This window comes from Erithacus rubecula (genome assembly GCF_903797595.1).
Source record: "Erithacus rubecula genome assembly, chromosome: 1".
NCBI lineage: Eukaryota > Metazoa > Chordata > Aves > Passeriformes > Muscicapidae > Erithacus > Erithacus rubecula.
In genome coordinates, this window is record NC_136658.1 from 19,989,325 (window position 1) to 20,002,851 (window position 13,527).

General features: G+C 40.0%; 1 protein-coding gene across 1 annotated transcript in view; it reads right to left on the reverse strand.

Annotated features, from left to right (window-relative positions):
• The window catches only part of NME7 (NME/NM23 family member 7), an 86,488-nt gene that overhangs the window by 18,936 nt on the left and 54,025 nt on the right, over window positions 1-13,527 (reverse strand). The gene's annotated exons all lie outside the window — the stretch shown is intronic.

The window sequence follows — 13,527 nt, forward strand, 5'->3', positions numbered from 1 at the left end:
GCATAAAAACCACCTAAAACAACATTTGCAGCACACCAGTTATGGAAGCTAAGGAAGGATAAGTGCCTCTCTCTCTCTATGCATCATCATAGCTCTTCACGTGACTTTTATTTTCAAGGAATTTTAGCACCAGTCATATCAAACACTGATGGTTGCAGTAGAGAGCTGGACAAACACTCATTCCTACAAGCCATTAGCAAGAGGTAACACAATAAAAGCAGTACAGTCTTTGTCATACAAAAGAGGATACTAAACCAGCACCCCCTGCAATGCTGATCGAAGTTAGAAACTTAATTTAATATTTAGCATTTAATACTACTGTTCCTGTGAGAACAAGCTCAGATCAGTCCAAGAGATTCTTCACAAAAGTTCTCATCCAAAGACAAATGCTTAAGTGTCAAAGTGCAATCTGTGGTCACAGGTGACCTTGTGCACAATACCAAAAGAGCTAGCTTGCCTTAGCTTGCTTCACATGTTTTCTTTGCAGTTCATACTCCCTTCAAACTCTAGCCAACCACTTGTGACGTCTGTGCTTCCCAATTTGTTACCTCAGCTCTGCCCTGGCTTATGTTGCTCAGTTTCATGCAATAGGTCGCTTGGAAATCAACATCAGCTGCTGCAGAACAATTTTCTACCCCTCCAGCAATTCAAGGTCCAGTTCATCACCTCTAAATGCAGCACTAACCTTTATGTCTCTATTACAGAGAAAAATTACATAAGATGGTGCTGTTGCCACTGTAAAACCTTTAACTGAGGAACAGTTTTGCCTTGAAACCTGGGGACTGACTGTAGAAAGATACTTCATAAAGCCTCTAAACACAAAACTGGGTCCGTCTGAAAGAGCATGTAAGGGGCTTCCTTCACCTTGTATTTCACAATCCAGAAGTCACTTGTTGACAGTGACACATTTTCTCTTTGTGTTCCACATGAGCTGCAGCAATGACATGTACATATACAGGGTCAGAATCAAAGGTCATACACAGACTTCAAGGGAGTCAGTGTTACCTGAAAGTGCATTTGTACTTTGCACGTATCACCAAAAAAAAAAAAAAAAAAAAAAAATCAAGCCAAAACAACCACCTTTAAACACACACACTTAAACTCCCCTCACATTTTAATCTTTATCACAAGACAAACTAAAGAACCTGGAAAAGCTGAATTCAAAGTCTATAAAATTCAGCCTGTCTCTCCCCTTAACACTGTGTGCTTCACCTAGATTTCTAGGTTGTCTTCTCCTGGCTGATGGCAGAATAGATTCCTTATTGTTTATTCTGACAAGATTCTCATACTTTTAACTGAGCCAAGTCTGTGTGCACATAGTTCTGTATGTGAAAGAGTGTGGCTGTAAAGGTTTGTTCAGCAAATGAATTGATCTGATCCAGGCAACAGCGGGCAAATTTCCAATTGCAAGGCCTATAAAAAGTGCATCTGAGGCACAACTCCTTCCAAAATCAAACAGTTTTGCAACAGTAGCAGCAACTTCTCAAACCACAGTTTATTGTATTAGGTAAGCTTACTTTTGTCTGAGTAAGCAACAATCCATCTACTTTTCTGTTTATTTTAAAGTCAGCCAATCTCTGAACTACCAGTCTGAAGCCCTGTATCTTTAGAATTTTTGTTAATGGACCTAAAATTATATTCCACACTCCAGTGCTGGCAGTTTTCCAGAAGCTCACAAGTCTGCACAAGTTGTTACACTGTCTCCTCCTCACCCTCCATCCCCTCAGGCACTTTGCTTCTCTCTGCTTCACTCCCACACGTTCCCTTACCACTCCTCCTCCAAGGCAGCCCAAAAGGTTCTGCACCAGTTCTCTGGGGGTTCTCTGCTGTGGGCAGCACCTGTGGCACATTTGCCAGCCCGATAGTATTTTCACTGGTCTTGGTGCTTCTGGTTGATATTTAAGTGATATTAATAAGTGCCCTGCTCAGAAAGTTTGTGTGCCATTGTCAATATGCTGAACTTGGGCAGTCAAATGCTTAAGTGAAGTGTAAATTAGACTGGATGGTGAAACATTGAAGATAATTGAGATACCAAATACAAGCTGGTCACAAAACAGGAATAAAGATAAAATATCCAGCTTGTCTCATTATCTTGTCCCATTTTCTAAATGCAATAAGGAATATTTACATTACTTGACAAGCAGGAAAAAGGAAGCATTTAACAACTGAAAACCATCTAACGCTGTAAAACATCAGAACATGCAGTGTAACTGTCAATTTCATTATTAGATGCTTTAAGTTTAAAGGTAGTCCTATTGATGCTTTTCAAGTGCCTTCCAAGGCACCCAGAATATTATGCATTTATTAATTCACCTGTAAAAGAAGGATAAAAACACACTAGGCTGCAAAATTTTAAAAATATATATATATACATATATATATATACACACATATATAAATATTTTGGAATCCTATTAATTCAGATTAGTAAAAGAGCCTCCAGTAAAAGTCACTATGAAGTTGCAAGACATTACTTTTCATCTTCAGATATTTTGGCTGATTTTTCTCTAGTAAGAACCAGAATAATTACAAATTATCTTTTCCTCTGACTTTTTTTTAGATTAAATTCTAAATTTATGAAGAAGTCCAGGTATCGGAGCTTCACAGTTTGCAAAGCAGAAAAAAATGCTTTGAAATTCCACTGAGACTTCCCAAGCTGAACCAGTTTTGGACCATCCACTTCAACAGAAGATGGAGATGGATTGAAAGATAAAATTCCTTCTCATTTGATTCTTAGCATGGGAGAGACTTTCCCCTTCCCTGAAGCCTCTCCAGAGCAACCTTGGAGGCAGCAGCACTGCCATCTTCCCACACAGGTGTGAGCAGCTCTGTTCTGATGGAAGGAATCACCCATTACTTATGTTACAACTGTGTTTTAAAAGCCCCTGCTCTGTTCAGGACCACCTGTATTAGCCAATACATACTAACAGATGGTTCTTGGCCTGGAGAACTTACAGGAAAACCTATAGGAAGAGACATAAAGAACAGAAAATAGCAGAATAGACCCTATTTTCAGGAATGGGAAACCAAGACAGTGAGACAGTAATTTTCCAGGGGCACAAAAGAAATACGTATTTCATAAGAATCACAAGTTCAATGTCTAACTTTCAGCTCAGATCTTTAAAATATCAGGTCAGTTCCTCAACTATTCTCTCTCCTTGATGCAATGCTTTGTAATTCCTGGGTAGCACTCTGATGATGAGTCACAGAAGAACTCACACCATACCAGTCACCTAGGGGAACTTGAGAGCTGCCATGCAAATATGAAGAACTACTGCCCACCCATCTTCCACCCTGACCATATTCTAGTCCCTTGATGTGGGAAGTCAGTTGAAGCAGAGAAAGGAAAAACTTATTAGGAATATACAGGTGAAGTCCCATGCACGAAGAAGCTGTTAAAAATTCCACTCAGGTGGCCCTGCAGCAGAACAGAGAATGTCAGCCTGAATTAAACACACCAGCAAGCAGCACTCCGAATTATTCAGCAAGTTCTCAGAAATTGAATTAATCATTTTATATCCAGCTTCTAAAATGCTTTTGTTTAGTTAACAGTGTCCCTAGGCAATGAGACCAGCAATACATACTGAAAACTATTGCTGGAGTTTTTCTCACAACTATGCTATGGCTGGGAGCAGTTGATGAGAGAAGGAAGAATAATAACAATAATAACAACAACAATACCCATCATCATTATAAATGTGAAACCAGAGTACTTCTTTTTGTTACAGAAGAGAAAGCTTAGGCCACAGTATTTCTTTTCACGCACTTTGAAGCCCTCATTAATGTAGTTCAAGCAGAAAGTAACTGCAGATAGAGAATCACAGAATAAGCTGTCTGGGAAGGGTACCACAAGAATTGTCAATCCAAGTCCCAACCTGGCATAGGACACTCCAAGTCACATCACATGTCCAAAACCATTGCCCAAACGCTTCTTGAACTCTGTCAGGCTGAAACACTAATCTTAGAAAATTAGGATTTTAGTTACCTTGCTGAAAATAATTAAAATAAGTTAGAAGGAGGTAATTATCTAAAACTTAAATAATTGATTGTCTGTCATTTTATGTTTGCTCAGTTGCGCTTACAATGGCAAAAGACGAAACTAGTGAGGGGACCCAAAGAAACAGACAATGCAACTAGAAACCCATTCTTTGAAAGACTGGACTATCCCCAGAAATCATTTGTATTGTCATTGATAGAAAAGGTCAAGAGTTTAGGGTGAGTTAGACTCACCTTACTTCCTCCTTTTAAGACCCCTCCCCATGAAAATGACCCCAAACTTAATTTAAGAAGTAAATCACGCATGTTTAATAGCTATTGAAGCTAATTACCACAGGAAGTGGAGGATGGGAGGGGCTGTTATTATGAATACATATTTGTTTGAATCCTTTGTCAATAAATAGACTCTGTGATCACCTGTGATTTTGCAGTGCGTATTAGAGGATTACCTCACCGCTGCTGCCCAGCGCTGAATAAACATGCACTTTCTAACATGAAATTGTTAGAGAGTCTTTTATACATCAGAGCTCAGTATCGGTAATAGACCAATACTCTTATTTTGGTAAATCAAGGCTTGGTGCTGTGACTATATCCCTGGGGAGCCTGTTTCAGTGCCCAGCCACTCCCTGTGCGAAGAAACTTTTTCTAATACTTAACCTAAATGTCCACTGACACAACTCCAGGCCAGTCCCTCCAATCCTGTCACTGATCAGTGCAGAGATCAGTGCCTGCCCCTGCTCTCACCCTCACAAGAAGCTGTAACTGCACTGAGCTCTCCCCTCAGCCTCCTCCAGGCTGAACAGACCAAGTGCCCTCAGCTCCTCCTCACACGGCCCCTCAAGGCCCCTCTCCATCTTCTATTGTGGCCCCAGAGCTGCCCCAGCACTGGAGGTGAGGCTGCCCCAGCTCAGAGCAGAGCAGGACAATCCCCTCCCCTGCCTGGCTGTGATGCTGTGCCTGACACCCACCGAGACAGGTTTGCCCCTCCTGGCTCCAGGGCAATGCTGGCTCAGTTTCAACTTTCCATCCACCAGGACCTCCAGATCCCTTTCCATGGCACTGCTTTCCAGCATCTCATTCCCCAGTCTGTCTGTGCAGCCAGGGTTGCCCCATCCCAGGTGCAGAATCCAGCAGTTTCCTTTGTTGAACTTCATACAGTTGGTGATTGCCTAGCCTTCTCATTTATCAAGGTCTCTTTGTGGGGCTTCTGCCTTTGAGGGTGTCAACAGCTCATCCCAGTTTAGTAGTACCTGCAGACTTGTTCAGTATCCCTTCCAGCCCCGCATCCATTAATGAAGAGCAGAGGGCCAAGGATGAAGCCCTGCAGAGCCTCATAAGTGACAGGCCACCATTCTGATGTCACTCACTGTAACCTTTTTGTGCCTGACCTGTGAGCCAGCTGCCCATCCATCCCATGACATGTTTATACAGCTACATGCTGGTCGCCTTGTCCACAAGGAGAGAGACAGTGCCAAAACCTTAACCAAATCAAAAAAGGTTACATCAACTGGCTTCCCTTGATCAACAGGGTGAGTCATAAAAGGAAATCAGGTTTGAGAAGTAGGACTTTCCTCTCACAAAGTCGTGCTGGCTGTGACCAATGACTGCATTGTCTTTCAGGTGTTTTTCAATACCTCCAAGAATAATCTTCTCCCTAACTCTGACTTCTCTCATATAACAGTTTATCATCAAGAGTACCTAAGATACACTGTGATCTGCAGCTCCTTTCCTTTGGATGTTACTAGCTCTACTACCAATTTATTGACCAAGCAGAGCCTAAATAAGAAGTCCTCTGGGATAATGAAGAGAAGAAAGCAAATCATGCACTTCTAGGAATTGACTAACCATTCATAATCTGCTGACTGAAAAACATGAAACCTTCTGGGACAGTTGCAGCCAACTTCAGTATACTCACGATCACAATGTCATCATGGTTGTGTGGAGAAGTTAATTGTTCTACTGCCATTTTTCTACATGGTTATAACTTTATTGTACAATTTCATCAAGCAGCTTTGTGTGTTGACTCTTGCTTACTGCCATTTACAGAGCTCTAGAAAAAGCTCCTGCAGCCTGTTCTACAACATTCTACTTTGATTTTCTTAAAAATTCTACCTTTATTATTTTCTTAATTTTTTAAAAATGAAATATCACTTTCATTACCTTACAACTTGAACTATTTGCAACAGCACAGCATAACCAACATGTTCCAGCCAGAGGCTGGGACAAATTCTAGTGAAGGACAAAGTATCTACAGTTGACAAAAACCCAAATCAAGCATGTAACCAAACATTCCTAATCTATTCAAATCAAAGACTCTACAAACACACAAGGTCACTGTGACCAGAATGCTAAGAAACTAAAGGAGAAAATAGTTGTTTAGTGCAGTAATAGTATCATTTTCTTTCCCAGACAGCGTGACCTCAGAACTTGTTATATCTTTTGGAAACACTGCTCCCTTTTCCAAGGAAGAACTGAAGCTATAAGTAGTTTTTGGATTTCTTTGTTATGAATATCTCTTTTCTGGTATTTTATATATTCAAAAACATTGCTGTTCAAGGTAAAAGAGTGATTTGCTGTCTGCTTTAACCAAACAGAACACAAGGGAAGCGAAGAAAACAACCACATAGACTGAAATTAACCCAGAACCATCATATTCTCAGAAAGGCTCTTACCTTGCTTTTATGGACTGAATATATTAATTAATCTATTCTTGGAAATCTCAGCAGCTACAGCAAAGCCTTAAATACAACAGTTCGAAGGAAAAAGAAGGGAGATAAAAATACTAAAGAAATTGAAATAAAGGGAATCACCAACAAAGACAGACATCCTCTGACTGCGTGAGAACACTACAACCTGAAATTCTGATGATCAGCTGTTTGTATGGCTGACAAAGACTGTGGTCATGAGGGGGTATACTCTTGTTTTTAAGTGGTATTAAAACCCTCTCACAGGCCAGGTAAATCACATTGTAATCCAGTGCAGCTGTGGGAAAGAAGCACTGGAGAGAACTCTGCAGACTGCCTTTGATCAACCTAACAGTGCAAAATTCCATTTATATTTCTCTGTACTAGGCTGGTATCACACCATCAGCTGCTACGTTAGAAGCCTCCCTGTTTGGGTTGCAATGCAAGATGTAACCAGAAATATGTATTCTATCACCATCTCTGGAAACCAGATGGAGTAGTGATTCTTATCTCTTCCATGACCCATCCCTCATAGCTCTGGGGGGATATTTTCTGTTAATGGGCCAGCTGTTAAAACGAGGTGGGGCAGGTTTTTTTATCTTTTCCATGACCCATCCTCTGTTCAGGAAGGTATCTTCTGTTAATGGGCCATTGAGTCCCACTGCACGACTGATAAAATTACATCATTCCATTGGGAGATGCCCCACCCAGGGAGAGGAGCCAAGCATTTCCCACCTAGCTAAAATCTGAGATTTGGAACATCAGAGCAGCCTTTTTCCACTGGATTCCAGAGGCCCATCTTCATTATCACTGGACCTTCAGAAGAAAACTACACCCTTCTACAGATGTGCTTCAACACGACCATATCTGTCACTCCAGGAGGATGCAGCCACCATTTAGTGGGACTGCTACAACACCCTGACTGACAGGGTGTCAGGTTGTATTCCAACTCTGTCAGTGTTTTGGTTTTTTGTATTGCCGTATTTTTATTTTAATTTTCCTAGTAAATAACTGTTATTCGTATTCCTGTATCTTTGCCTGAGAGCTCCTTAATTTCAAAATGATAATAATTTGGAGGGAGGAGTTTACATTTTACACTTCAAGAGAAGCTCCTGCCTTCCTTAACAGACACCTGTCTTTCAAATCAAGAACAACCTATTTTTCTATACTAGTGGGAACCAAAACTTTTCCCTTTAATCCATCTAAGATACCTTAGTAGAAATACAATAAATATATGATCTTTTGAAATGTATTTATTTTGTATTATTTAGACACAAACCAAACAAATGGCAAAAGAAACTAGGCAAGCACTTCTAAAATCTTGTGTGGTCACTTTTTAAAAATAAAATATGAGCCATCACTATGAGATACCAAATCTGTAATACCACCCTGAAGCATGGTATTTATTCAAAGCTTGGAGAGAACATTACCAGGAAGATGTGGAAGCATTCATTTTGAAGAACAACACCTGCAGATGGACAGTTATTACCAAAACTCTGCGCAGTCAGAAAAACCCCATCTCCTCAAGGCTGAATAGACAAATTTATGTAACTCACAGCATTTATAAGAATCTTGTGTTCATCACAGCTGCTTAAAATAACCACTTCTTTAATAACACACACCTACTACTTTAGGATGCACTCAGTCTGAGTGTGAAGGGAGCCTTTATGATTTCTAAGCCAGTCTTTCAGTCTTCATTCCCACCTACCTACAGATACAATTAGTCTTTGTAATTTCAGATCAGATTAAATGTCTTCATGTGTCTGCACAGCTGAACAGCACCAAGGCCTTGATCAAAAAAGTCGACTTTTCTTAAAAATTAAATACACTAGGTGCAGCTTAAACCCTTACCAAAACAGCTAGTCCTGTGACACTTTGCAGGGAAAGGCCTAAACATCCAGCTCCAGTTTATCCTGGTACATTAGCCACTAATTAGGAGGCCTCCATGGTAGCTCAGCAAGTCAAGGAAGATCAGTTACCAGCGCTGTAAATGCTTTGTGGCACAGCCCTGCTTTCCTTTAATCTCTGGGCTCGTGTTAAGCCTCACTTGTATTGCTAAAATAGGGCAAGTTATTCCAGCCTGGAACCAAGTGAGAGGTATCCTGAAAGAAACATTTCAAAATCAGAGACAGATTGACATAAAGGAAAGGCAGGAACGCAGATGGGAAACCTGAAGCTTCTGAAGCTAATGCTACTTTCCAGGACAAATACAGAATATTTGACAAAATACTGCTAACTTCCCACAAATTTCCAGAAATTACAGTTAAAAACATGTCTTGTCTTCAAGGGATACTAAAATACCATAGTGTCAGGTAGCAGAGGAAACTCCAAAAAACCCCTTACTACATAGGCTAGAGGTGCTTTGGTAGTCAACTAATTATTAGGAAAAGGCAGTGCAGCAACTGGAAACAAGATGCAAATATACTTTCAGTCCTCTCCTAGAAGGCACAAGCACCTTCTCCCCAGAGGATGAAAGCAGCAGAATCTCCAGTATCATGTCTCTGTGGTGGCAATAGGCCTGTAAATAGACAATGCAGCACCTTTTATTAACTATTTTACCAAATTACTCAAATTTGGGACCACTGAACTCCAGTCCAGCGACCTCACATCCAGGATGTGTTTAGGCAGCAACAGTTGCATTGATAACACATTTAAGTTCAGTAGCTCTGGAGCCGCAGACAAGGAGCAGCAGATAAAAGCGTGTTTGTTCCAACTGTAACTTTGCCAACATGCCTCAATCACACTGGATTTAAAGCAGAGTTAGGTCTTGAGGGCTCTGCCAATATTTAGTCTCCTGATGCAGACTGTCAGTCACCACTAATAACAGCAAATTTTAATCAAGCCATCAAGAATCAAAGTGAGCCTACAAGCTCCAGCTTCACATGACACTGAACAGCCATCATTTGACAGCAACCTTGTGGCAATAAGGAGCCACATCTAAAGCAAGCCACTTGCAAGCAAAAGGCTCCTCCACTACAAAGCACACACACGTGATCAAAGCAAACAGGGCAGCAGGGTTAGGGTCGATGTCAAGGCCTGCCAGACTTCTGCAGTACTTATTCAGAAGCAAAAAAGACACCAGGAGAACTTACTATGAACACTGAATTCATGCCTGTAAAAATTACTTCTTGTATTTTTGACTCTCAGCTGCTTCCAGGGCTACACAGAGCTTTGAGAGGAAGAACAAACAATTATCAGTTTTGTCCCTGGTGCAGCCAGAGCAGACTCCATGTATTTTAAACCAGGGAAAGCAACTCACTGCCACAGGTGTGTTTCTTATCCACAGAGACACAGGCTTGCTTCTAACAAGAAACTGTAATACTGTTGGAGGTAAATTTCAAATCATACACAAACATACTGACAGTCTAGAACAGTGGTGACAACTCCTAGTTGCACTCACATTGCAGTCGTCATTAGAGCACAGCTATCTTAGCATTTCCTTTCTTCTAGATCCCCTTCCTGTGCACAGACAGGTGACATGGAACAAGGCAGGAGAAGTCCTGAACCTACAGATACCTTGGGCTTTATGAATCAGCAGTGCCAGTTCAGAAAAAGGAGGCTGCACTAGAGGCGATAATCCACCTCCACAGACAAAAACTAACCTGCCTCCCAACTAAGAGGCCTTGGCTCTGTCTAGAATACTTTTTCATTAGACCTGCAGAGGCTAATGTGGAAATTAAAAACTGAAAGGACAGAGTCAGATGATTGACCCCAAATAACATCTAAGCAATACAATCATGTCTTTCCCACTGCTGGCTTAGACAGCAGGATATTTTAACTGGTATTGATTGGTCTGCTTCCTACTCTAGCTGATAACAGTCTGCATCTGAAAGTTTTTATTTTTATTACATGACTCAGACTATCAGAGTAGATAATCAATTATATTAAAATCTTCTTCATTAAAGAATTAGATTAAAAATATCTTCTCTTGAAAGACATTATGTACTTCATTGTCAACACTTTTATCAGAACTCACTAGGCTATAGGGAGAATCCACACTGAAATATCTATAAAGGTATTACCAGAAAACAAGTACTTGAAAGCTCAAAAATTGCCTTTATATTCCTTTACACATCTTCCATTGAACTATTCTTTATATGATGCAATATGAAAATATCATGTTGATAATGTAGCTCTAGGAATCAACAGGAACATTTTAAGCCACATATATACCTATTTTTCAGTGCTAGAGATTCACAGGAAGTCTACAAAAACAAAAATCTTACAGCAACAGTGCTCTTTGGCTCATACTGTTATCCCCATTTAACTAATGTGATTAACTGAGGCAGAAAGATATTGAACTTTTTGCCCAAGGTCACACAGTGAGGTCAGGAATGGAGCTAAAGCAGACTCCAGCTCTTTCAGTTCACTGCTTTGTTTTAAACCATCTAATCTCCCTTTCAGCTCTTTCTCACAAAAAAATTGATATACTGTTACACCTAGAAGTGCAAATCCCCAGTGTAAAAAGAAAGTAGGTTAGGATTTAAAGCAAGCCTATGAAAATCCCTTTCAGGCCACAGGATGCAGAAATATTGCAGTACATCTCACCACTTTAATAATATCTCACAACAGAAGGGACTTGAGTCATGTTTAGTGCACAGCCAATTCCAAATAAAAGCTCTCGGGATTTCTAAAAGTTATGAAGTCAGCCAGGAATATGTAGCTCATGTATAGACTCCTGGAACCATGTATTATAACCAACTTTTTAATGTGCATATGAGCAAAGTTCAAAAAAACCAAACCAAACTAAACCAAACCAAACCAACCAACCAACAACAACAACAAAAAAACACCCTAATTTGTACAGCATTTTTCAACTGTTTTATGAATACTAAGTAATCATCTTGACAACTCCATGACAAAATGTTAGCAAGCATTTATTTCAACATAGAAGCTGCACAAAGATGTGGAAACTAAAGCTGTAGCTTCAGACCTAAGTAATAACAACAAAAAAAACCCAATAAAAACATTAGTGAAATGAAATATCAATGCCAGCAAACTCAAGCAGTGACAGGATTCCCTGTTCCAAGGTTTTCCATTACAGATTTTACATCCTTTTCCCTGATAAAGAAAGCCAAATCTGTGCAGAATAGGTTGCTTTCATTTTCTTCCTTTCTGAACTTATTTAAACAAGACAGCTTTCTTGATAATACACACTGTGCTGCATTTATCCCTAGCCCTTCAAGCCTTTTCATTTCTTTACAATGAAGGACAAGCACATCTTCATTTCTGTCAGATTTTGGTTGCAGTTAGTAACTTTTACTTCCAAGTAATAGTGTGTACTGAAAGTTCAAAAGAGTCATGCTCTGTAAGAATTAGATTTAGTTAACTTTTTAAGTCCTCTTCCTAGCTTTCTGGAACAGTTACCTCTTTGCCATAGGTGCAATTTTTTCCTTTCAATTTTTTGTCTTTTTTCCTTTCCTTTTTTTTCCTCTTTCTTTTCAACTGCACCAGTAGAAATAGAGTAAAATAGCACCCAGCAAAAAAAGTGCAATTTAACAATCTGCATAGCAAGATTTGATAGCATATTTTTAAAAAGGGCTTAAATGATCCAGACACACCAGAAAAACCAGTGGGACCAGAAGTCATTTCAGAAAACCCATTCTTATTTGTAATTTTAATATCTGGACAAAAGTTTTCAGCTGTTCATATGTCAGATGTCACCATTTCAAACCTTATTGTTTTGTGTGCTTAGCAGAGCCTGAGGATGCCTCCCTGAAATGTTGCAATCTTGTGTGACATTCAGAGACCTTTTTAACACTGCAAAGAAACATTTTCAAGATGGGCATCAGTATGACTGCTGGCCTTTTATAGAGGTGCTGCAAAAATAAGTAAAGAGTAAATAGCTGTTTATTACAGTAGATGTGGAGAGAACCTTTCACTTCCAAGGCCCACATATTAGCCTCAGAGGCAAACCAGGACAGAGAGGAAGAGGCCCAGAGGGACACCAAGAGCAAGGCATACAAGTAGTCTGGGACTTGGCTAGACACTGCAACTGGAAGACAAGAACAAGCATCACAACTGGAGTACAGAAAGGCCTGAGGTGAGACCACTAAGGACACAAAAGAATGAGCTGCACTCCAGGAGGTGAAGCCAAGTGTGATGGAAGAGGCTGACAGCTCACCAAGAATACAGTGAGCCAGCCAGACACTGAGTAGAAAAGTGCCAGTGTACAAGAAAGATGCAAGGAATAGCAAGACCTGCAGAAAGACATATGTCCTACTGCATGTACTACCTACTGGGGATAAGTGTTCCATAAGCCAGAAATCCGCCACACTGAGCCCTTCAATCAGACCGCAATAATTTTGGGAATGAACAAATTCAGCACAGCTCCTTCCAGAAAAGTATCTTTATCTTTATCCCACTGCTGGCTTTCCAGATCTGATAGGGCTCTTCCTAAATGAGAAGAGATTCAAACCAGGCTTTTGTTTAATTGTCTTCCCTACTATGACAGAGGAAGTTTCAATAAAGTATTTATGAGTTGGTTTATAATGAAGGGTATTTTGGGCAGAGAGCTTTACTGACCTGAAGTGCTAACAAAAAATTACCCACTTATAGACGACAGCCCAAAGTTCCATTTAATTTTTAGCATTACACACTTGCTATAAATTGTTATCTTATTAAAGTCTAATCCTCAAAATAGAAAAATTCTAATTCTATTTTCAGCCCTAAACATCCCTGCAAAACCAAGAACAGAATGAAAGGGCTGCTAATATTCACACCCAGTTTAGGTATCTGACATGCCACAAAGTAATTATTACATTTGTTATGTATTTAAAATATAATTAACAGCACAGGTGATTGGGAAAGATCCATTATATAAGTCAAATTCCAACACCTTTACTCA